At 38.9% G+C, this 25,849-nt stretch overlaps 1 protein-coding gene across 3 annotated transcripts in view; it reads right to left on the bottom strand.

Annotated features, from left to right (window-relative positions):
- MID1 (midline 1) overlaps window positions 1–25,849 on the bottom strand; it is a 591,209-nt gene that overhangs the window by 387,698 nt on the left and 177,662 nt on the right. For all 3 annotated transcript variants that reach the window (XM_025857736.2, XM_073902107.1, XM_073902106.1), the window contains one exon: window positions 14,890–14,951. The gene's annotated coding sequence lies outside the window, so the exon portion shown is untranslated. The remainder of the gene's footprint in view (window positions 1–14,889; window positions 14,952–25,849) is intronic.

Genomic DNA, 25,849 nt, shown 5'->3' with positions numbered 1-25,849 from the left:
CATGAAGATCTTGTTTTACCTTTGCATACATGTACAAGGGTATCTAAAGGATACAGTCCTAGCGAAAAAGTTGCAGACATAAAGGTATGTACATTTCTTTTATTTTTAATAAACTTTATTTATATACAATCAAAAGGGTGAAATTTATATACAGATTTAAAGTGTGAAGTTTGTGTACCTATGTTACCACCAACACAATTAAGAAACAGAACCTTTCTGTTTTAATAAGCTTTATTATTATTGAGGAAAGGTCAGGCCAAGATCAGGAGGAAAGTGTGGCTTATGACACTCACAGTTCCCAAGAGAGGGAATACATGTCGCACCGCGGGCGAGCCACAAGGGGAATCACCAAGGGTGAGGTAGCAAAGTCAGTGAGCAAGAGAGGGACTGTGTGTCCGAGCCTTTATTGTGGCTTTTGCAGGAAGCACGGGCGAGGAGGAATGACCTTTACTGGTTATTACAGAGGAAGGTGTAGACTCTGGATTGGTTGGTTTGTATTTGAGACGACTCAAATCAGGCTGTCAGGAACAAGGTATGTCTGGCAACTGCATACAGGGCAGATGTTAAAGCATCAAGTTTACTGAATCTAGGAATATGGCTAATAACAGTTTCCATTACTGAAACAGTTCCCTCACAACTCTTTGCAGAATCCCACCCCAACCTCTGGTTCCAGGCGACCACTTATCTGTTTCCTATCACCATACTTGGTTTTGCCGGTTCTAGAATTTCATATAAATGGGATCACACAATGTGCATACCTTTGTGCCTGACTTCTGTTGCTCAGGATAATGTTTCTGAAATTCATTCACATTGTTTTGTGTATCGATGGTTCACTATTTTTTTTACTGTTGAGCAGTATTCCATTGTATGGATATGTTACAATTTGTTTATTCATTCATCTTTGATAGACATTTGAGTTATTTCTAGTTTGGGGTTATTATGAATATTGCTTCTTTGAATATTCTTTCAAATGTCTTTCATGGGCACAGATATACATTTCTCTTGGGAAAATGACCAGGGGTGGAGTTTTCAGGTATATGTTCAACTTTATAATAGAGGCTGCCAAATGGTTTTGCAAAGTGGTCGTGCCATTTTCTACTCATGGCAGTGTATGAGAGTTCCAGTTGCTTCACATCCTTGCCAATACTTTATATGGTCAGACGGCATGTACTTCTTGATAAATATTGTTCTGCAAATGTGTAGCAGACACTGCAAGTTGCCTGAACCAAGAACTGGTCCCATCTTCTTTCTCTCTTACTTCCCATCAGTAGGCTGAGACTTTCCCAGTTTCCCTTGTAGTTATGTGTGTTCAGTATATCACGGTTTCAGCCAGCAGGGTATAAATGAAAGTCTGCTGGGACCTATCTAGGTAAGCTTTCATTTACTTAATGAAGGAACAGATGTGCCAGCACTGACCCCACCCTCCCTCCTCCCTCCTTACTACTTGATTTCAGACATGGTTCCTGGTGCTATGGTAGGCATCTTGCCACCCCAAAACCCAGAGCCCCCAAACCAGCGGCCACCTACCTCCAAACTTCAAATTATGTGAGAAAAGTAAACATGGACTTATTTAAGCCATTGTGCTCCATGTATTCTCTTATTTGCAAAATATCAGACTATCATGTCTCACACTCTTTATCGTTCATTTAAGTGATACCAAAGGGGATTGCCAGTTGACATGTCTAATCTGAGAATCCTTGTTTCCCTACATTTCTCCTAACACATGGCATGGTTTTAATCCTTAATATTTTGTTGTTTTAATATATATTTACTTAAACATGGCTGAAGCGGGAACTTCATTTGCTTACAAGCTGTTCATTGTTTTTTTCTGTGACTTGCCCATATATGTCTTCTGGATATTCATTTGTAAAAACTCTTTATATCTTAATAAAATCAGCTCTTTACCTGCTGTATTTGTCATGTGTTTCTCAACTTTGTGTATGGTAGGTTTTTTTGCAGGTCGGAAATTTTTAGTTTTTATATAATGTATTTTGAAGTAAAGATGTCCTATATTCAAATGCTCTTTTGCGGGGTGCCTGGGTGGCTCAGTTGGGTAAGCGGCTGCCTTTGGCTCAGGTCGCGATCCCAGGGTCCTGGGTTGAGCCCCACATCGAGGAGTCTGCTTCTCTTTCTCCCTCTGCCCCTCTCCCCTGCTCATGCTCTCCCACACGCGCGCTCTTTCAAATAAATAAATAAATAAATAAATAAATAAATAAATAAATAAAATCTTTAAAAAAAATGCTATTTTGCTCCTTACTAGTTCTATGATCCAGGGGCTATTCCACACTCAATTATCTATCTTTAATATATTTTGTATATGTCTACGTTGTGCTGGGATTTAAATCCAGGTCTACCTGACTCTAAAATTCATGATCTTTTTACTATGTATCAAAGTACTTTAAATCCTACAGATTATAGGCTGTCTCAGGCCATTGGCATGCACACTATTTAGGTCATCATTCTAAGGGAAGTCACACCCGAAGTCACAGAGAACTCCTTAATTACGAGTACCTCCAATCTTTGTGAAAATGCAGCCCTATGCCTTCATCTATAGGTTATGAACAGATATGTGGGTTATCCTTCTAAGAGAAATCATACCTAAAGCCCTGAAAAAAAAAAAAACTGGCTTTCTTTGGTTTAGGAAAAGGTTGTACTCATACCTCCCATCTTTTCTAAAAATGTGGCTCCTCTATGATTTCACATGTAGGATATGTATAGATATCTTGTAGGTCCAATTTGGTCTCCCAAGACCAAATCGTATCTCTTTTTTGACGATCTCTACTAAAATAATTTGTTTTGGTTCATGAAATCTTCCAATGCCATTATCAATTGAGCCCCAAAATGTTATCAACAATTTAAATTATTATTAACATAAAAAATTTAAGAACCACGGACAATCAGCTTAGTGTGGGCTTGTCTTTCCCTCTACGGCTCTATAAGGGTGGGTATTTCATTTTTTTTAAACCTACATGAAATTAGAATTTTACAGTGCATGCCAAACAAAATCAGCCTTTTCCTCAATCCCATTTCCATTTCAGACTGTGATTTTGCTTTGGCTTACATTTTAATAAAGTTGGCATTTTTTACCTCTTCTGCATCTGGAAATTCCCAACTGGCTTTGTCACACTGTGAACTGAAAATAGTAATTCAGTTGGACTGAATTTGCTTTGAGGAATAAGCCACCACTTTTTACTTTTTTCTCCCTTATGATTTATTGATTTGCAAGATGTGCCTTGAAATATATACATACATATGTATATATCTATCAATACATATATGTGTGTGTGTATACACATGCACCCACACAAACTTAAGTTAAAAAAGAAAAAGAGTTTCACGCATGTTTCAGTTTACTGTTAATCTGATTTCTTCATTTAGGCAGCTCCAGGGAGTTAGAAGCTGAATAAAAGCAAATTCAAGAGAGAAGACAAACAATAATATATATGTAGATTGTTGAAAATGCAATTGTTTCCATCTCTTCATTGCTTTTGGAAATAGGCAGTATTTTTTAATGTGTTCAGTATTTAATTTTATGCATAATGTATTCTGATAAATCAATAACTACAGGTAAATCCACTAGATATCCTATACCATTCTAACTCTTAAATGTTTGAAATAATGTGACAGAAATCAAAGACGTCAGGGTCCTGCTTTTTCACCATCTTGGAAAGCAAACAGGAATGTAATTTGCCAGCTAAGAATGGCCACCCTGCTGATAGAACTTTCTTCTTTTGTTTGAGGATAACAGCAGGGTAGGGTGACCAACTGTCCCATTTACCCAGAACTGGGGAGGTTCCCAAGACATGGGACTTTCAGTGCCCAGAAAAGTCCTGGGAAATTACGATGAGTTGGTTAGCCTAGAGCAGGGAAACCTGTCAAGGGTGTTGCAAATTGCACCCATCTGGGTTTGATATTGGAACACATGACCATCCTTCCTGTGCCCAGAACTGAGATCATCCCTGGAAATGCTCACAGTATCTAAATGGAAGAAAAAAATTCTGAAACCACAATAAAACCTTAAATGTTTTAAAAGTTTAATATCTCCACAGTAATCAGGATATTGATATAAACACAGTATATTCTAAACCAAATTCAATTAAAGGAAACCAACCCTCCCTAAGATATATGTCAAGTCCAAGATGCACATGAACTTAGTGATTTGCTATGAGGGGAAGAAGGACATTTACAGTATGGGTGAAAGTGTGATATTATGTCCAGAAAGGAATTTAGAAAGTAGCTTTTCTTTTATCATTATGAACACTGAATTCTCCAAGATAATGGAATGCCCACTTTACGTGAAAAGTCACCAGCAGCTGATATTCTGGTAGCAACTTTCAAAAAAGCTATACCTGAATTTGCCACCTTTGTCCACATTCAGCTATGCCCAGAATTAGGGAGCACGGCTAAATGCATCTGGTGTGAAGCAAAGACCTCTGAAAAGGAGATACAGTCGACCACTGAACAACACGAGGGTTAGGGGTACCGAACCCCTGGTGCGGTCAAAAATCTGTATATAACTTTTGATTCCCCAAGACATTAGCTACTAATAGACTACTGTTGACCAGAAGCCTTACCAATAACAAACAGTCGATTAACACTCACTTTGTATGTTCTATGTATTACATATTGTATTCTTATAGTAAAGTAAGCTAGAGAAAAGAAAAAGTTATTAAGAAAATCATAAGGGAAATACATTTACAATACTGTTCTGTGTTTCTTGAAAAAAACAATCCGTGTATAACTGGATCCACGCAGTTCAAACCTGTGTTGTTCAATGGTCAACTGTACTTACACTCATAGATTACATGTTAAAAACTTTAAAAACACCTAGACACCTCTCTTATCTCTCCTTCACAATTGGCCATTTCAGAGGAAGTGTTTGTTGAGAACCTTCCCATCTACTTTTGGCCCTGATGAACAGTGTGCACAGATGAGGGATGAGAGGGAAACTGGCTGAACTTTTCCCATTCTATTCTACAAGAAGAATCAGGGTGCAACCCAGATGTCAGCCTGCCGTGCTTTCCCTCTTGATTCTCATGAAATCAGTTGGTATCTGCCTCCCAGCTGCTGTAGAGATCCTCCAAGGATGCCTAGGGGTTGGTGGCACTTGGAGTTCTACTTCTTTCTGACTCCAATCCCTGCTTCTGATGAATTAGTTCAGTGTTCGGATCACTTCACCCTTCTGAGCTTATCCTTTTCGGTGGCCATGGGGTTGCACCACTCAGATCTCTCTTCGGGCAAATTTCCAGCTAGGACTACGGTCAGCAGGCGGTGGCCAGCTGCTGTATTTACAGATCCGCCCTGGCGTGTATGCCATGCTACGCCGCCTCAAGGTTACTCCCAGCCAAGGACTGAGCATGGAAGGGGACTTGATCCGGGCCCCTGTCTGATGCTCTAATGGGCAAACTTTGCTCAGAGGCTCCCCACCAGCCAGGCCACAGTGGTCCTAGAGCTGCACCACAGTCTAGGAGGCGTCTGTCCCAATCTTCCTTCCTTCTTTCCCCCCCACAGGCATTAGAGCTGAATAATGGAGTAAGGGCCCTTCCTGCCTACTCCTGCTCTCTCTCCCCCTTATCGGTCATTAGTGCTTTCTCCATCTGTGTATCTACTTCTCACAGGTCCTGAATTGACATGGCTGTTAGGGCCTTATGCTAGATGTCGCTCGAGGTACCAATGACACAGGTTCTGTGTGTAGCAGTTTTTTGTTGGAGATTGAAGGCACAGGATGGCATTTACCTTGTAGCGTACAAATGATGTAAAACTGAATCTTTAGCATCTTTCTCCTTAAAAGCTTCTGTTCACACTCCCATTTCAGAATCTCCTATAAACTCTTTTTCCATAGGCTCCAACCTCTTGCCACACCTCTCACATTCCCAGTCTTGCCTCATTTCTTTGATCTCTACTCTGCATCCAATATTTCCTACGCTTCCTCGATCTTTGTTAACAACTCCCTTTACATACCATGTCGTTGGGATATCACCTGCTACAGCTTAAGTCGTTTATCATCTCTCTTCCTGAAGGGAACTGTTGGGCCAGGGCAAAAATAACATTTTTTTTCAACCCCCCCCACTATGCAAATATTCTCATGTTTATGCATAAAAAAGAGCTATCTCTATAACTCTACCCAACCAGACAGAGTCTTTCTTTACCCCTATGAAGTCATGAGGAAAAAAGGGGAGGGAAAAAGGAGTTAAATTAGGTCAAACCAATGGTATTGTGGTAAAGATTTTATACATTTGGGGTTTGCTATATAACATTCTTATTTGCCATAAAACCACCTGCAAGCATCTACTGATAGTCACCAATTCTAATGATGCAAAACGTGGAAGAGATTAGCTAGCTGTTTACCAAGCCCACCTTCCTCTTTTGTTGGGTAGTTCTGTATGACTACATGACTGAATTATGGCCAGTGACATGTGGGCAGGAGTGATGTGTACGCCACACACCACTAGGCCTGGCTCATAAAATTCCCACTGTATGGATCCTTCATGTAATCCGACATGATGGAAGGATCCTGGGTCTGTGAAGTGAGACATGGAGAAGAGCATTGTATGTATCAAGAATTTTGCCAATTTCTTAATGGGTGGCTAGTTTTCTCATGATTAAGTTCTAAGAGTTGTTTATACATTCTGGATACAAGTCCTTTATCAGATATATGATTTGCAAATATTTTATCGTAGTCTGTGCTTGTCTTTTGATTCCTTAACTGTGACTTTCAAAGAACCAATTTATTTTTAATTTGATGAAGTCTGTTTTATCCCCCCAAACCAAAAAATCCAGCCTAGCAGTGGGCAGAGGACATGAACAGACATTTCTCCAAAGAAGACATACAAATGGCCAACAAGACACATGAAAAGATGTTCAACATCACTCGGTATCAGGGAAATACAAATCAGAACCACAATGAGATACCGCCTCACATGGGTCAGAATGGCTAAAATTAACCACTCAGGAAACAACAGATGTTGGTGAGGATGCAGAAAAAGTGGAACCCTCTTACGCTGTTGGTGGGAATGCAAACTGGTGCAGCCACCGTGGAAAACAGTATGGAAGTTCCTCAAAAAGTTAAAAATAGAGCTACCCTATGACCCAGCAACTGCACTACAAGGTATTTATCCAAAGGATATAAACATAGTGATTTGAAGGGGCACACGCACCCCAAAGTTTATCACAGCAATGTCCACAATAGCCAAACTACAGAAAGAGCCCAGATGTCCACTGACAGATGAATGGATAAAGAATAACGGAATATTACTCAGCCATCAAAAAGAATGAAATCTTGTCATTTGCAACGATGTGGATGGAACTAGAGGGTATTATGCTAAGCGAAATAAGTCAGGCAGAGAAAGACAAATACCATATGATTTCACTCATATGTGGAATTTGAAAAACAAAACAGATGAACATAGGTGGAGGGAAGGAAAAATAAAGTAAGATGAAAACTGAGAGGGAGGCAAACCGTAAGAGACGCTGAACTCTAGGGAACAAACTGAGGGTTGCTGGAGGGGAGGGGGGGTGAGAGGATGGGGTAACTGGGTGATGGGCATTAAGGGGGGCACATGATATAATGAGCACTGGGTGTTATACGCAACTGATGAATCACTAAATTCTACCTCTGAAACTAATAAAAAAAGAGTATGTATTATCAATGTGTTCTTTGATAGATCATATTTTGGTGTTGTATCTAAGCAGTCTGCCTAATTCAAGATGAAAAGTTTCTCTTTTGTTTTCTTACAGAAGTTTTAGGCTTTACATTTTGATCACAGATCATATATATTGTATATGTGGTGTGAGACAGAGATCAAAGTTTCATTTTTCTTTTGCTTTTTTTGATTATGTATGGACATCCAATTGTTCCAGCTCCATTTTTTGAGAAGACTATGATTTCTCTGTTTTTTGCACCTATGTTAAAATTCAACTGTCCATATATATGTGGGCCTATTGCTGGATTCCCTATTCTATTCCACTGATATATTTGTCTATCTTTTTTTTAAAAGATTTATTTATTTATCTGAGAGAGAGAGAGAGAGAGAGAGCAAGCAGGGGGAGGGACAAAGGGAGAGGGAGAGAGAGAATCCTCAAGCAGACTCCCCGCTGAGTGTGGAGCCCAACATGGGGCTCGATCCCAGGATCCTGAGATCATGACCTGAGCCGAAATCAAGAGTCGGGTGGTTAACCTACTGAGCTATCCAGGTGCCCCTATTTGTTTATCTTTATGTTCAATATCCCACTGGCTTGATTATAGCAGCTTAATAATAATTTTTGACATAAGGTAGTGTTAGCCTACCTTTGTTCTACTTTTTAAATGCTGTTGGGATTATTCTAGGTTCTTTGCATTTCCACGTGACGTTTAGAATCAGTTTGTCATCTATAAAGAATCTTGCTGTGATTCTGATTAGGATTGCATTGAATCTATTAGCCAACTTGGGGGGAAATGACATCTTAACAATATTGATTGAGTCTTCTGACACCTGAATAGTGCATATCTGTTTATTTATGCGGGTAACTATTTAACTTCTCTCAGGAATGTTTTATAGTTTTAACTGCATGTTTCTTTTGGATATTTTATCCAATTTATCCCAGATTTTCTACAGGGGCCATGATGTCATCTGTGAATATAGACAGTTTTTCTTTTTTCTTTCCAATCTTTATTTCTTTTTCCTTAACTAACTTCTCTGGCTAGAATCTCCAGTACAATGTTAAATAGAGGTGATGAAATAGACATCCCGATCTTGCTTCTGATTTTAGACAGAAGGCTTTCAGTCTTTCATCAGAAGTATGATGTTAGCTGTGGGTTCTTCATAGATGCCCTTTATCAGGTTGAGGAAGTTCTCTCCTATTCCTATTTGCTGAGAGGTTTTGTCAGGAATGGATGTTGGATTTTGACAAATGCTTTTTCTGTGTATATTATCACATAGCTTTCTCTTTCTTTTTCTAGTTTGCTAATATAGTGAATTACATTGGTTGATATTCATATTTTATGCCAACCTGCATTCCTGGGATTAACTCCACATGATCATGATGTGTTATCCCTTTTAATATATTATTGAATTTGATTCACTAAATTTTATTTAGAATTCATTTGAGAAGCACTAGTCTAGCACCCATTAAATATTGAAAGAGATGTTAGTGACCCCCTCCCCCAAATGTACTTCTATAATTGTTGTTTTTCTGGAGTGTGATGAACAAAACTACAGAAAATATGCCCAGTAGTGCATTTAAGCACCTGGGCAAATTTAATTAACCTGTTAAGAGTTGTCATAGGAATTTAGTTTAAATTACATTTAAACTTAAGTTGAACTTCTATTTCTTAGCTACATGAAAATAATGAGCACATGTCCCTTCTTGTTTATAACAAAGGGTTTCTGGAGCTGAGGGTTTACCTGCAATCTCAAATTTCTTTCTGGCTTTCTATTTTCAGTTTCTATACAAGCAGCAGAAAATACCACTTTTCAAAACCATGGCTAATGGGGTGCCTTTACATCCACACAGGACAGCAGGGTCAGGCTTCTGGTAGCGAGAATAGGGGAACCCATCCAAATGCATTATGTTCCGTTAAACCTCACACTTGAGATCCATTCACCCTTGAGCGCACAATATGTCCAATCCACATGCTATGTAAACAAGGCTGTTATGCAAATGGACACAATTCCAATGACTGTAATCTTCTATCCCATTCTTACATGTCAAGCAAAACCGGGGACAATCTGATGCAAGAGCAGACAATCGGTCTTCAGACTGAGTCCTTTGTGTCATCACCTTCCAACATTTCCTGGGTTAGTGTCATGGGCTGCTTAACACAGCCATTCAAATTGCCCAAGCCAAAAGGAAAAACAGTCCTTTCTGTTATCAACCACAGATTCTTTATGAAACAGCTAGACAGAGTCCTGGGCAGCAGCTGAGTATTAAGAGGCCCAGGAGAAGGGAGACAGCAAAAGAATCAGCAAATGTTTGTGGGTATAGGAGGAGCTGTCTGTTGTACCGTAATACATAATGTAATACAATCTAAAAGTCTTTGTATAGAAAACAATGTTTAAGCTTAGCACATTCATGTCTAAGAACCTTGAATGTTTACAGTTACATCTGATAGTCGGCTGAAGCATTCAGGGTGTGGTAGAATTTAATCTCAGTGGTCTCAAGTACATGTAAGGCAGGCTTGGTTGGCATTCCAGTTTGTCTTCTGACCATCCTCTGAATGGTCCCATTGGGGGTTCAGAAGAGACTACAGGGCGCCTGGGTGGCTCGGTCGTTAAGCGTCTGCCTTCGGCTCAGGTCATGATCCCAGGGTCCTGGGATCGAGCCCCACGACCAGCTCCCTGATCCGCGGGAAGCCTGCTTCTCCCTCTCCCACTACCCCCCTGCTTGTGTTGCCTCTCTCGCTGTGTCTCTCCCTGTCAAATAAATAAATCTTAAATAAATAAAATATTTTTTTAAAAGAGAGAGACTACAATTTAATCTAATAATTTATAATCAACTTTAGGCATGGACGAAGGGAAATACTTTTCTAAAATGAATCATGGCCCTCCTGTTTGCCTAATTCTCTTTTCCCTTCTCTCAGTCTCTATTTGCTATTAGTGTATTCTAGGCAAAGACAGGATGGTAAATCACTAGAAGTTTTGCTGAGTGGGACATATTGCTAAGGAAGCCCTGAACTATTTTTCGTGAGCAAACATTTCTAAATTTAGGTTGGTTTTGGCATTAAGTGAAAGTAAAGCATTTCTTTCTCCATTTCTTATGACCAACATAATTTGAATGCATATTCTTTCATTCAACTTTTTTTTGAATGCCATCTGGGTGCCCAATGCAAAGTTTCTGTTTTTAAAATAGTAAAGCCCTTGTCTGCAAAGATAATCTCTTGTATTTATTTTTTAGACACCAGCACACCTAAGACGGTGTAAGGCATATTATAAAATTTCCACAAATACTTATGAAGAACTCAAAAAATTGTATATTTAGAGCAACACTTTTTGTTGTTTAGACATTTGGTCCTATGGTTTCCTTAACTCCTTATTTTCCATGATTTTTATCATAGGCAAATCCTTCTTTCACTCTAGCAAGAAGTAGGTTTTCTTTTAAGTAAACAAATTAATACATAAATAAATATAATTTTTTAAAAGATTTTTATTTATTTATTTGAAAGGGAGAGAGAGAGAGTGCAAGAGCAGGCAGAGGGAGAAGCAGACTCCCCACCGAGCAGGGAGCCCTGACACCGGGCTCAATTCCTGGACTCTGGGATCATGACCTGAGCCGAAGGCAGACGCTTTAACCAACTGAGCCAACCAGGTGCCCCTATAAATATAAATTTTTAAGAAATTTATATATTTGATATTTGTATATTGCTGTATTTATTCATATATTGATGTATTTATCTCCTCTGAAAACATATTTGACCATAATCATGAAAGAGGATCATTGCCAGAGACCACACTCCGTGTGTTGAACATTTCTTTGGCAAGACGTTCTGAGCTATGCTCTCCCCAGAAGGAGGAAGCACAGAGTGGCAGAAATGCTGAGCTGACACTTCTAATGATGATCTCTCTTGCACTTGAAAGGCAGGTTGAACTGCGAAAACACATATCTTCAGGCAGAACAGCGGAGGCTACAAGAAGCAGTAGAGAATGGGCTGCAGCCCAACTTCAGCAAATGAGGTTCGAAGGCAGGATTTCAAAAGTAATCTGGACAACTTGCCCTGTGCCTCAGTCCAGTGTTTAAACACCCCTGGTGTGTAAGATGTGAATGTCTGGAACATCAAAAGGCTCACATTTAAATTGCATTGCCAGGAAAGCACCCTGAAGGCTCATGCAAATATCGTGTTTAGGTACCTGCATTATCTGTGCCTCTGCGTCTCGCCATTCCATAGTTAATGAAGAGCAAACAGAAGTAATATTTCTGCCTGTATTCACCTAAACACTGCCCCTCCCTTTGCATTATTTATCATCATTCAAAGTGACGTGATGCCACCAATCTTATGGCCCCATAGAGCCTGACCAGCCCCCTGGGAAATACTGCTCGGGCTAAAGTCTGCCCAAACTAGGCGAGGTTTAATAATCTACCATTGGCAAGTCATTCGTTGTAGATATCAACCAAGACGAACAAATCAGCAGAGACTGAAGCAGAAGTAGGCACTTCCACTTTGAGTTTCCACTTGGTGGAAACTCAAAGTGGAAAGGAAAGAGGAAAAGCATCTGCTGGAATTGTTGGAAGGAAACACCAAATACGCAAGAATGGCACGCACCAGGTAGAACAATTCAAGTAGAAAAGGAAGAAGAATGTCAGAGACTCCCAGAAGAAGCAGAACTGGAGTCACCAGTCAGGAGGAAAGAGAAAAGAATGCTTAGAGTCTTGAGAGAAAACATGACTCAGTGATGACCTCGGACTCAAATCCCTTAGCGTGTCCACACCTCAACATCCTCCCTTGTACTCCCTCCCGGGGAGCCACACTGCAACATTCCGATGTCTAAGCGTCTAGGAATTGAAGTATATGCCCGTATATTTTTAAGGACATTGGTGCTCTATCCAAATTCTAAATTTAACATAGCATCCTTAAAGTTGCACCCCTTGTGTTTTATTTCACTCATTTCTTCATGGAAAAAAAAATTCATTTGGAACCCAACTAGCAAGCATAAAATAAAATGAATGTGGTGAAAGTTGCCAGTCGACCTCTAGGTATGTGTCGATAGGTGGTGAAAGGGATTGTCTGATTTGTTAACACCTCATTTTGGGATCAGGCCCTCCATAAATACTCTTCTCACACCTCAGAAAGAATAAGAGCAGAATACATTTAAACTGGGCTCACTAGATGAGTCCAAAGCCTGGTCAAGAGACCCGAAGGCTTGAAACCGTAAATTCTCAGTATATGAGTAAAGTGACACTTCCATTTATTCCAACCCTGCAGTCTGTTATTTAAAGAAACTGCATTCTTATCTCTTCTTGGTTTTACTTGTTTGTTTTGTTTTGTTTTATTTCAATTTACTGAATTTCTTTAACATCTGGCAAATGTCTGTACGGTAGAGGGGAGAGGGAAGGCGACGGAACAGGAAGAAGGAAATAAACTTGGGATGGGTAGGAGGGAGTTCCAGAAATATTTTCCATGCAAGTTTCCATACCAAGGCAATGGTAATGAGAGTTTGCTACATGCCAGGCATTGGGTGAGGCACACAAGGCACCATGCTAGATGGACATCAAAGAGAGAGCAAAGAAACACAACAGCTTGGCAGACACACTGACTTAAAAACCCATTTGCACAGGCTTGAGAGAGCCTGTTGTCTCCTGGGGAGGCTTTGGCATGGCCAGAAGAAAACATCAAAGACACTCCAGACTTCAAATCCCTTCCAAGGGTGCGATCAGCAGGACAGGAAATAGGCAAGTCATCCTGGAAGGAATTTGGAAGCGAAGGGGCTTATTCAAGGACACCCCTGGTCCTGCACAGGAGCGCTCACCATGTGTACGGTCAACACACGTGATACGGTGAACAGCTTGGCACCCAGTCAGTAGCAAGCCTTGCCCTAGCCCCCCACCAAGAAGCTGCAGGGAATAAGGCAACAGAAGAAAAGATAATTCAATAAGAGTGTTTTGTCATCTCCACGGTCGACTTCATATTTTGAAAGGATCCCATGATACAAGAAAGCCTGCATTCTAAAACAAGAGAAGCGTAAATAAATATTCAAAGATAGAAGCCCACAGGGATGGGAGAAGAGCAAACTTAACCAAGAGAAAAAGAACAAGTGGGATTTGCCTGAAATCATATCTAGTATGCTAGACTAAAACTCCTCGTAACCCAGCAGGGTTGCTTCATGCTTATAGTATCTCAGTAGGACTGAGGAACCAAAAATTGCCAACAAACACAAGGAAAGGCTGTTAATTCCATGTTGCTGGGAAATAATGACAGACTATGAAATCTGCCCATGTATAGAGTCCCAACGAGACTGAAATTTCACATGTAGCCTGTCACTGCAGTCGGAGGGTAAAAATGAACTTGGCCAAGCTTTTTTTTTCAAAACACAGAGTTCCTACAAAAGCAAGGGGTAGGAGCTTCCTTGAAGAGGTAGGAATGTTCATTCAAGCAAACATATGGGATACACGCATATATACTGATTGTATGTATTGCTGCATACATACATACATATTTATATATTTTAAAATAGATTAAAATATAAATATACATTTAAAAAATATATTTTAAGTTGAACAAAGCTGAGATTTTAGAGTAAGGCCTCAGAAAATGGGGAGTTTTTAGATGAGCCCCCCAAGCCCAGTAATCTTTCCTTCTGTATGCCTAGTAAGCAACAACCCATGGGTGCAGTCTGGCGGCCTTGTAGCATAATGGTCACACTTGGAATTTCTGGAGTGAAAGCTTCAGGCCGTACATACCAGCTTCACTACTAATTATCAGTGTGACTTAGAAAAGTTCCTAATCCAGAAAACATGGGCATAATATCAGTACTTACATGGCTATTGTGGGGATTAAGCAAGATGATAGATGTAAAGCATTAGACTGGACTCTAGCACATGTCAGGAACTCAATAAACATTCACTATTAATATCACAACTCTGTTATAAGCTCTGTATCCCATATCCTTTGGTAGCGTCCACAGCAACCAACAGAGCAAAGAGTAACCAGTAGTATTTAACGTGTGCCTCTTGCTCAACTTAGAAATTAGAGTTCCGTAACTTGTTTGATTCCCTAAATCCCGCAATATAAACAGACATATAAAACAGAAAATCTCTTTTCTTTGTTCCATGTGGTCATTTCCATCAGCTACTAATGTTTTTTCCAGTGTACCTAATTTTCTGTTTAATTTCATCTTCTTAGGACAGAGTAAATGCCTATTCCTTGTCATCAGTATTAAATCCCATAAATAATTCTAGATGCCAGTACCGTATTAGTACCTTAAAACAATGTTCCTCAAGATTTCTCCAAGAAGCAGATTGTCCAGTGTGAATAGGTACTCCTATTAAAAAAAAAAAAAGAATTCTGTGTTAATTTGAAAAATGTGGATTAAGCAATGGTAACCAGGCATGCAGGATTTATCAGAGCTTTAAATATGCTAATATGTGCTAGGATCTCCAGGAGATGAATATAAAATCCCATGTTTCCCCAAATTGCTTGTCCACACAGCTCATTTTTCATGGAATTACCTCTTTCACAGTACTATGATCCTCAGATAGAACTAACACTTTGGGATACCCTATCTTAGAGGGATGACTTGAAATCTTAGGATTTTATCCTGGAAAGTGGGGTCACGATCTCATGAGAACACAATCACTTTTGTACACAGATGGTCTGCATATAGAGCAATAGTGGCTATAAAATGTCAGTGCCCTGAGCCCTAGGGTTGATCCTGATGATTTTGCTGGTTGGGAAGGTATCTCTTCTTTCTAATACTGCTCCCTATATAGGCTCCTCCCACCTCTATAAGCTCAGAAAAGCCAAATTCTTCGAAAGATGAATATAGTATTATTTTCAGTCAAGACCAACACTTGTTTTAGAAATGTTATGCTAAACATGTCATCAGTGAATACAATGAAAGATAACAAAATCTACATTTGTATCATACTTTCCATAGTTATTTATTTTTTTACTTTTAAACATTTTTTAAATTTTATTTTATTATGTTAGTCACCATACAGTACATCATTCGTTTTTGACGTAGTGTTCCATGATTCATTGTTTTCGTATAACACCCAGTGCTCCATACTGTATGTGCCCTCCTTAATACCCGTCACCGGGCTAACCCATCCCCCCACCCCCCTCCCCTCTAAAACCCTCAGTTTGTTTCTCCGAGTCCATAGTCACTCATGGTATGTTTCCCCCTCCGATTTCCCCCCCTTCATTTGTCCCTTCCTTCTTCTAATGTCCTCACTGCTATTCCTTATGTTCCACGAATAAATGAAACCATATGATAATTGACTTTCTCTGCTTGACTTATTTCACTTAGCATCATCTCCTCCAGTCCCATCCATGTTGATGTAACAGTTGGGTATTCATCCTTTCTGATGGCTGGAATATTACTCAGCCATCAGAAAGGATGAATACCCAACTTTCCAGTTATTTAAACCTGCCTTCCAATTTTGTCTCTTGATCAGCATTTCCCAAGCTTTAGTATCATAATAATCACCCATGGAATTTGGGATAGCGATTCTTGGGTTCCACCAGCCCATGCATTTTGAAATGTTTCCCTGGTAAGGCTTAATGATCAAGCATCTTTGGGAAATTCAAACTTAGCTGTACATTACAAACCTCATTTTTTTTTAAATCCCAGAATCCTAACAAAACCTACTGAATCAGAATCTCCAAAGGTGGGCTGGGTATCCTTATTTTTTTTAAAACATCTAAAGCATTTGGAGAGCCAGTTCTCTGTGGAGAGCCAGTTCTCCGCGGAGAACCAAGTTCTTGTACCTTAAACTACTTCAGGAGGTTGAAATAAGGAAAACACTAACATTCTCTCCATCCTTTGATTCATCTCGGACCTGGTGTTTTGTTTAATGTTCTTCTTAAACATTATACATTTGAAATATAAGCTTTTAGAACATAATGGTGGCTAAATAGAGGAGGATGAACTAAAGGGGAACTTCAAGTAATTTTGCTCTAGGAGAGTAAGAATATATATATAAAAAGCATTTAACTAACCCTTTTAGGAGTGAGATATTAATTCTATTTTCCTTGTACCCTCTGGGTTTTTCTTGATTTTTTGAAATCCTTTCTCTATACCTGGAATCCCGGTAAAGGCATTTCTATATATTTATTCTCAAGTAGCACGAAAACATTTTGGAATTCTTTGCTAACTTAGTTTTATGATATTTTATAATTTTAGCAGATTTGGAAGTTATACAGATGCAAACACAATGCAAGACAGGCAAAATATACAGCCACTCATCTGGGGGATGAATAAAAAGAGAAAAATCCCTTTCAATATTATCAGTTTCCTTAATGTCTTATTAGTTCCCTACAAACTTAATTTTGAACTGGTGTCATACTTCCAAGATTTGATTTGAAGTAAAAGAGTCAATTTCAGTAAAATACCAAAAAGACGTTTTCACGTTTTCAATTTCATTAGACCGCATATTGGTATAAGACATACATGGATCCATGTCTCAATCTACTACTCTGTAACATTGGAGTTGAAATATTAAGCAAACAGTATTTCAGGTAAGAAACTTGCCAGCACTTTGCTTTTACCTTGTGAAAAGAATAAAATAGTAGTTTCATACCCAAACACCGGTAAACAGACTATGGAATAATTTGAGTCTTAGGGCTATGAATATTCTGATTTTTATATTCATGCATTCCTTCAGGCATAAATTAAGTAGGCCACAGGGTAGTTGGAGGGTGACCACAGGCTGACAAACCTTACGGTTCAGCAGATGTGGTTGTAAGATATGGCTTCACTGAAAAATATTCACCACCAAGGAATTTTAGGACTCCACTCTGAGGTTTTGATTTAAAAAACTTGGAATTGCCAATAGAAAAGAAGTGGGTGGTACCATCATATGGGCCTTGGGATATAGAAATATTTCGTTGCCTCAAGTAAGCAATAATATGAATCAACAGTATTTCAAATTGCAATCTTTCTACAAATGTGCAAGTCATGAGCTGAGAAAGTTCTTCAGCGCACGCAATGACTTTATTCAGTTTCTTTTTGTTGACTTCCAGATACCCGGGGGCTTTTCTTGGTGTATATATTAGAAACCATCATGTGGATCATTCCCTTTGAAAGATCAGCTCAATATTTGAATAAATTATTTGAACAGCATATTCTTTGATTTGGAAATAACATGAATTCTCAACTAAATGTATAATTATTGAAATGTTCCAAGATTTTAAAGGAAATATCACATCCATAGTCATTTCCTGGGCTGTGGAGCCGAACACCATCATTTAAAATATACATTGAGAAATTCCATTTAAAATCATGAAATGCACAGGAATCAAGTAAGTACCTAGATGTGTGGGAGAATAGGGACCAAGGAGCTTCAGAAACAACCTAATGTCAACCTCATGCTTCAAAGTCTTGGGTTAATAAAAATTGAGTAAGACCAGCAGTACTACTTTGATCTAGATCAAAACTTCCCACTCTAATTCCTTGGCTGTAAGAGGAAAGTGAATTTCCAGATTTCTCGTTGTAAAGAAAAAAAATCTGAAAGATGCTGACATAATTCTTCAATGGTTCTAAAACTTGTGGTTAAATTTATGAAAGTCCTTGAGTTACAATCTAACAGTTACATAAAGCAGGAGTGGTGGGGGGGGGCTGATGAAATTAACATGTCCAAAAGTTACAAAGGAAACCTCTAAGATAAGGCAGGATTGCACTATCTTTTCCTTAATGGGTTCTGGTTCCCCACCTGGGGGACAATTCCTTCTGCGTGAAATACTTAGTTCACAAAACTCTTGATTTGTTCCAGTTTCTCACTTACCTTCCCACTGAATATTCAGAGTATCACTTATAAGTTTTATTAGTCTGAACTCTTTGGTTGCCCAATCACGACAATATTCATTTTAAAATATTCTTGTTTCCTTGCCGTGCCCTTGAAAATGACCATATAGAACACCACCACACTCACTCATACAGACGAATGAAGACCAAGCAAAAGAAAAGTCGTGTTCCCATTGCCTAAGAAGTTGGCAGTGTTCCTCACCGGACTGTAAGCTCTGTGAGGGTAGGGATATTAAGTGCTTGTTCTTCAGGGTGTCATCTCCACTAGCACGGTGGTTTGCACATAATACAACTCCATAAATATTTCAGTTTGGTTCATTACATCTGGGGTTATCAGCGCCTGTGCACTGGGTTTCCTCTACTTATTATCAATTACACTGCACAGTGACTTTTCTAGTTAGGCAGTATTACCCTCATTTCATCAAGTCCAAGGTCACATAGCAGGAAAGCAAAACAACTGGGATTAGAACCCAAGCTTTCTTATTCCAAGTTTATTACTCCCACCCACATCAGATACCTGAAACAGTATTCAGCAGACAGAAGCAGTTTCAAAATCTTTTCTCATCCCAGCAAATAAAGGATAGTATTTGATTCTTCTCATTTCCACCTGAATATCTGATATAGGAATCCTTCCTTAAGAGTGTTGAGATCACTATTTCTTTCAACTTTGAAGGAGCAGAAAAGTCTTCAATTAATTATCTAGAGAAAAAGCTTCCCGATTCCCATTTCAATATTTTCCTAATCACATTTCTGTTTGGAACACAGGCACTGAATTTGGAACCTGAAGCCCATTTCCTGTCTAAAATGGTTTTCATTCATTGAATGTGAACACTTGTTTTTTATTGCAAAGTTGTTTACAAAGCCGAGCTGCTGGAATTCATTTCTTTTAATGAACAGAAGAGTGATGGAATATTTAGCTGGAAGGAATTCACAGAGAGTTGCGTGCAACTGGCAAAGAGTTTTAAGGAAAAGTTTTCAGTTCTAATGGAGGTTCCTCAGTCCAAATTGGAGGAACATTCAGGTAAAATTCTTCTAATGAAAGGACTGAATAAATGAGAAAAGGAAGTTTGATAACATCTTCAAACTAAACAGAGATGGTTCTTATCCAAAAGAATCATGCATTTGGGAAATATTAACATCGAATCCTTGCTACATGCCAGGCATCCAGATCCAAAGTTCACCAGGACTTTGTGATTTGTACCCATAAAAGATAACCAACAATTTTATGTTTTTGCAAAAAGTGCCAAAAGACTACTGCTCTTAAAATAAAATTCATCATTTCAAAGTGAATAATTCAGTGGTTTTTGGTATATTTATAGAGTTGTGCAATCATCATCACTATCTAATTCCAGAACATTTTTATCACCCCAGTAAGAAACTCTGTACCCAGTAGCAGTCACTTGCCATTCCCTCCTCCCCCCAGCCCTCGAAATCTCTATGCATTTGCCTATTCTGGACATTTTGTATAAACGGGATCATGCAATATGTGGTCTTTTGTGATTAACTCCTTTCACTTAGCATAATGTTTTTGAGGTTCATCTACATTGTAGCATGATTCATTTCATTCCTCTTTAGCTGAATCATATTCCATTGTATGGATAAACCATAGTTTGTCCATCTATTCCTTTTTTTTTTTTTTAAAGATTTTATTTATTTATTTGAGAGAGAGAGAGAATGAGAGATAGAGAGCACGAGAGGGAAGAGGGTCAGAGGGAGAAGCAGACTCCCCACTGAGCAGGGAGCCCGATGCGGGACTCGATCCTGGGACTCCAGGATCATGACCTGAGCCGAAGGCAGTCGCTCAACCGACTGAGCCACCCAGGCGCCCTTGTCCATCTATTCCTTAGTTGATGGACATTTGAGTTGTTTGCACCTTTTGGCTATTATGGAATAATTTTGCAATGAACATCCATGTACATGTTTTTGTGTAAACATGTTCCTTTGATACGGTCAACTTAGAAGCAAAGAAAAATAAGACTCAGAAAGGTGCCTACCACTGTGCCAAAGACAGCACACGTATCCAGTAGTTTGTTCCCTTTATTCCTGAATAGTATTTTACTATATGAAAATACCACTGTTCATTCATTTACCAGTTGTAGGATGTTTGGGTTGTTTCTAGTTTTGGGTAATTATGAATAAAGCCACTATAAATGTTCACATACAGATTTTAGAGTGAATATAAATTATAATTTCTCTTGGGTAAATATCTGGGAGTAGGGCTGCTGCATCATATAATTCTATGTTTACCTTTTTTTTTTTTAATATTTTTATTTATTTGTCAGAGAGAGAGAGCACAAGCAGGGGGAGCAGTAGAGGGAGAGGGAGAAGCAGGCTCCTCACTGAGCAAGGAGCCCGATGTGGGACTCGATCCCAGGATTCTGGGATCATGACCTGAGCCGAAGGCAGACGCTTAACGACTGAGCCACCCAGGTGTCCCTCTCTGTTTAACTTTACAAGAAACTGCTACACTCTTTTCAAGGAGACCTGACCATTTTGCATTTCCACCAGCAATGTATCAGTTCCCATTGCTCTACATCCTTGCCAACACTTGATATTGCTAGATATTATTTGTTTTTTTAGTTTTTAACTAAAAAAACCAAATAATTTGTTTTTTTAGTTTTTTTTTTATTATTTGTTTCTTTAGTTTTTAACCATTCTGACACATGTACATTGATATCTCACTGTGATCCCTTTAAGTTTTGATGTTCTAAATTATCCTAGGTGGGTTTTTTTACATTGTTTTTTACCTGGAAAGTAATCTGATACTGTTTTCTTTTTTTTTATATAGATTTTATTTATTTATTTGAGAGAAAGAGAGCACGGGCAAGTGGGGGGGGCAGGGAGGGGCAGAGGGAGTGGGAGAAGCAGACTCCCTGCTGAGCAGGGAGCCTGACGGGGGGCTCGATCCCAGGACCCTGGGATCAGGACCTGAGCCGAAGGCAGATGCTTAACCGACTGAGCCACCCAGGCGCCCCCATTATTGTTGTTTTCTAGCATTTTTAAAAATTTGCACAGAAGTAGAGAGAATGATATAATAAATCTGCATAAACTGTTCACCCAGCTTCAATGATGATCAACATTTTTTTGCCAATTTGTTTCATCTAGTACCACCACCATTTTCTGGTTTGTTTTTTCTGGAGTCCTTTTAAGCAAATCTCATACTTCATCTCATTTCACTATTAAGTATTTCAGTATGAATCCCTTGAATAACTTCAAAAATAAAACAAAATGTAATCACAAGTAACAACATTAACGATAATTCCTTAATGTCCTCTAATATTTAGCCTATGCTCAAATATCCCCAATTGCCTCAAATGTGTCTTTTTAAAAGTTGCTTTGTTTAAATTTAATTTGCTTATGATGTGAGGTGGAAGCTAAAAAATTTGAGGTCCTACCTCCAAATGATTGAGGTTCCACTCAATTTTCAGAAGGAGTTTAAGCTTAGTTCAGATTTTACCCAAGTTATAGCTTAGCTATTTCAAATTATATTTTTATTACACAGCAGCAACTGGAGATTATAAGGCAGATATTAAGAGTACAGAATTGGCATATCATTTAACCCACAGATCAAAACACTTAACAGATGACTGCCACTATTAAACAGTGTAGCCGACTGATTTGGTTGGCAGTGAATACTTGGGTTGGCGCTTTATAAAGTTCTTTATAAAGAACCCCTTCCCATGCCCCCACCTCTTTATTTGTCCACTAACAGAAGGACATGCTTCTCTTAACTGGCACTGCTGCAAACAAGGGCTATTCATAGTAGGCTCTCAAAACTATTGAGAATTAATAAGATGTCCCATCAAGAAGTGTGTGTGTGCGTGTGTGTGTGTGTGTTTTGCATTAGGGGCTTAAGGCAAATGAAATTTTGGTTTTGTTTTGGAATAAAACCCATATAAGGAATTTTTTGCCATGCCAGTTTAACTTCTACTTTATTTAGAAACAGGTAAGACTTTATTTTGAATTAGTTCCATTTTAGTTCACAGTTGAGTCATACAAACATCTAGAGATTAATAAGTAGATTTAAAGATAAGCAATTTGGTGTGTTCTGTTCTAGTTTTTTAATTAATATCTCAGTGTAAATTCTTGGTTGTTACAAGACTTTTCTTCAGTCCGAACCATCATGCTGTGTTATATGGTTCCCTACAGCCCCTGAGCTCTTTTTCAACATTTGCACAAATGTATTTGCTTGCTCTATTACCATTTAGTCCAGATAACAAGGCTCAAGTAAATGTAGCCTGCACAATAAGAATATAATCACTGTTTAAAATCAAACTTCAGAGTGGGTCAACATGGCATAATCTCCTGCCTAAGTGATCTGTAATTCACCTCTCCAGATAGTCATCTTGGCCCTGGAGTAGTTGAAAAGGTAGTAGCTGCCAAAAATTGTTAACCATTAAACAAAGGTTTACTTTTCTTTTGTGTGACAGGAACAAAGGTGCACTTTTAAATCTATGTCTAAAAAATGTGTAGGTTTTGAAGAGTTCAATCTGCTCTACAACTCTTGCTTTTAGTATCCCGAACAGACCTTTTAAAAGTGCTTGGGGGTTTTGGTTTTTTTGTTTTTTATTTTGCCTTGACTAGGTGATCTCAGCCAAGGTATGTGTTTTATTTCTGGGGGTGTAAGTTGACACAAAGAAAACTTGGAAAACAGTCCTAAAAGGAGGGCATATTACACTGAAATGTATTCCATCAATTGCCGGAATATTTAAGAACACTGAGTCATCACCATGGGTAATGCCCCCTTCATGAGGGCAAAAAGGAGTTTTCATCATGAAGAATATTCATCTCTCTTACTGAACCATGGTGCAATGTAGCAGTCCACATATTCGCCTTTCATGGTAGCTAAAAAATAAACATTAGCATTTTTGCCCACTTTTCAATTTCATAAAGTCAGCCCACTGCATTACTTCCGGCTTCAAAGAATTCTATAGTTTCATTTTCAAGGCAACTCTAGAAGACGTGGCATTTTAAGCACTAGGAGACTTGAGACTCCTACACGTGCAGCCTCTCATGGATTCAATTAGCCACCGTTAGAACCTGAAGATCTAAGTTTCTATGTAGTTGACTGTGCTTAAGGCAGGTTTCTCCCAGGGCATTGTGTCTTTTCACAATTATATTCGGTTTCTGCCAAGTTCTCCTTCTGGAACTTAGAAGGACAATGCCAGGATTTTCATTAGTGTAATGAGCCCATTCGCCAGAGCCAATGGGATATCTTGTTACTTTTCAAATTCCTTAGAGTAAAAATGTTGGCAAAGTCATTGCTTTCTTCTACCTATTAGAAATGTTTTTCTTTACTTCCAGATAAAAGACACAAAGATAGCTGAAGTGATGTTTTATAACTATGGTTTTTCAACCTCTCTGGCACTGTGAACATTTGGGGTCAGATAATTCTTTGTAGAGGGGGCTGTCCTATGCATTGTGGGATGCTTACCAGCATCTCTGGCCTCCACCCACTAGATGCTAGTAGCTACCCCACCCCAGTCGTGACAACCACAAATGTCTCCAGACATTGCTAAATGTCCTCTAGGGGACAAAATCACCCCCCGTTGAGAACCATGGTTTTATAACCAGCGAGACAAACATTCATTTTCTGTCTTTTAAATTATTTAGGGGCACCTGGATGGCTCAGTTGGTTGAATGTCCAACTCTTGATCTCGGCTCAGGTCATGATCTCGGGTCCTAGGATCGAGCCCCACGTCAGGCTTCACGCTAAGTGGGGAGTCTGCTTGAGAATTCTCTCCCTCTCCTTCTGCCCCTCCCTATGTTCATGCTTTCTCTCTCTCTCTCTTTCTCGCTCTCTCTCAAATAAATAAAATCTTTTAAAAAATAAAAATAAATAATTTATTTATTAATACATTCTACAGTCAGCTACTATGGAAGGAGTCGGGCTGGACACAAGGTGGTACTACACAAGATCCTTGCATGACGCTTGTCCTCACAGAGTTTATGGATTAGCCTAGGAAGCCCACAGTCTAACCTAATTCCTGATATCTCCATAGCAAGAGTCCTGAACCACAGTAGTATAGGCTAGGTCCCATTCTATGAACTCACATCTTGCCTTGGTTCATAACCCTCAAATCCCCAAACCAGAGCATCTGTGTGACCTCAATGGTCACTCCAAAGGATGATCCTGCTCTCTTTTGAGCTGTCTCATGGTACTGCGTTGGTGCCATTCATTACCTACTTCCTGGCTTATAGATGCTATCTAGATACAGCTCATCATTTTCTTATTCTTAATGACTGGCACCCCCCTAAGATAGATGCCTGGCTGACTGCCTGGATGGATGGTCAGGTCAGTTACAGTGGAGGAGCTTGACATCCAAACTAGAGCTTGGAGACAAATTTTTTTTTTTGGTAGTACGAGAATGATAAATATCATCCATGTGACATTGTGCTGGAAAAATTGGAGAAGGAAAAACCTGAAGCCATAGAGATAGTAATGAAATTATTTTATATTCTTTATATAGATCAATAAAGTACAGTAGTAGAATAATGGCAATGTAAATGAGGAACGAATGAACAAAAAGGAGAACCATTTCAAGGAAAAAATAAATAAAAGTTTAGAAGAGGAAATGATCACTACAAAGGAAATGAAAGTCAAAGGATTCTGAAGTTCAGAGTGTGGGCATCTGAAAGTATGGTTTCTCCATTAAATACAAATAGAAGTTTTGAGATGAGTCAAAGATGTTAGGACATACTGAGATCATCATTCTTCATGTAACTCTCCTCTTTTGAAAGCAATATGCTTATGAATTTTTTTACTCTTACATTAAGTTCAGCAGTAATCTAAAAGCAACCAAATTAGGGAGTCAGATGATTGACTTTGTGAACAATATCACATGGGAAACGATGATGAGAAAAGCAACACAATACAGATTAAAGAGGACTTAGAGGATCCCTTTATCATTGTGAGAACAGACTGTGGTGGGTCTAGGGTAGAAGCAGGGACATCATTTAGGAATCTGTTATATTAAACCCCAGTGTCAGGGGTGGGAACTATGAGAAGTGGTCAGATTAGGGATACACTGCAAAGACTGAGCCAACAGAATTTGTAGATGAATTCATCATAAAAAAAGACTCAAAAAAGACCCCAAGATTTATGGTGTGATTTACTGAGTTAAGGAACTTAGGGAAGTAGCTAATCTGAGAGGATATCAAAAATTGATTTGTTAACATGGTAACAATGAATATCTAAGTCATTCTAATAACACAGAATATCTAAGCATAGATATCAAGTAGTCATCTGGAAATACGAATCTAAAGTTACGTGCTTGGCTGGAAATAAAAACTTGGGAGTAGTATTGCACAGGTTTCTTAATTAGAGACAATACAATCCCCTCTAGCCAGTTTAAATAGAAATGGGATGCTATAATATATGCACTCTTATGTTTATTACAGTATTACAATAGCCA

This window comes from Callorhinus ursinus, unplaced genomic scaffold, assembly GCF_003265705.2.
Source record: "Callorhinus ursinus isolate GAN/ISIS: 27379988/994484 unplaced genomic scaffold, GSC_fseal_2.0 scaffold16, whole genome shotgun sequence".
In the NCBI taxonomy this organism is placed as follows: domain Eukaryota; kingdom Metazoa; phylum Chordata; class Mammalia; order Carnivora; family Otariidae; genus Callorhinus; species Callorhinus ursinus.
The sequence above is the reverse complement of the archived record's forward strand: the minus strand, read 5'-3'. Positions and strand labels throughout refer to the sequence as shown.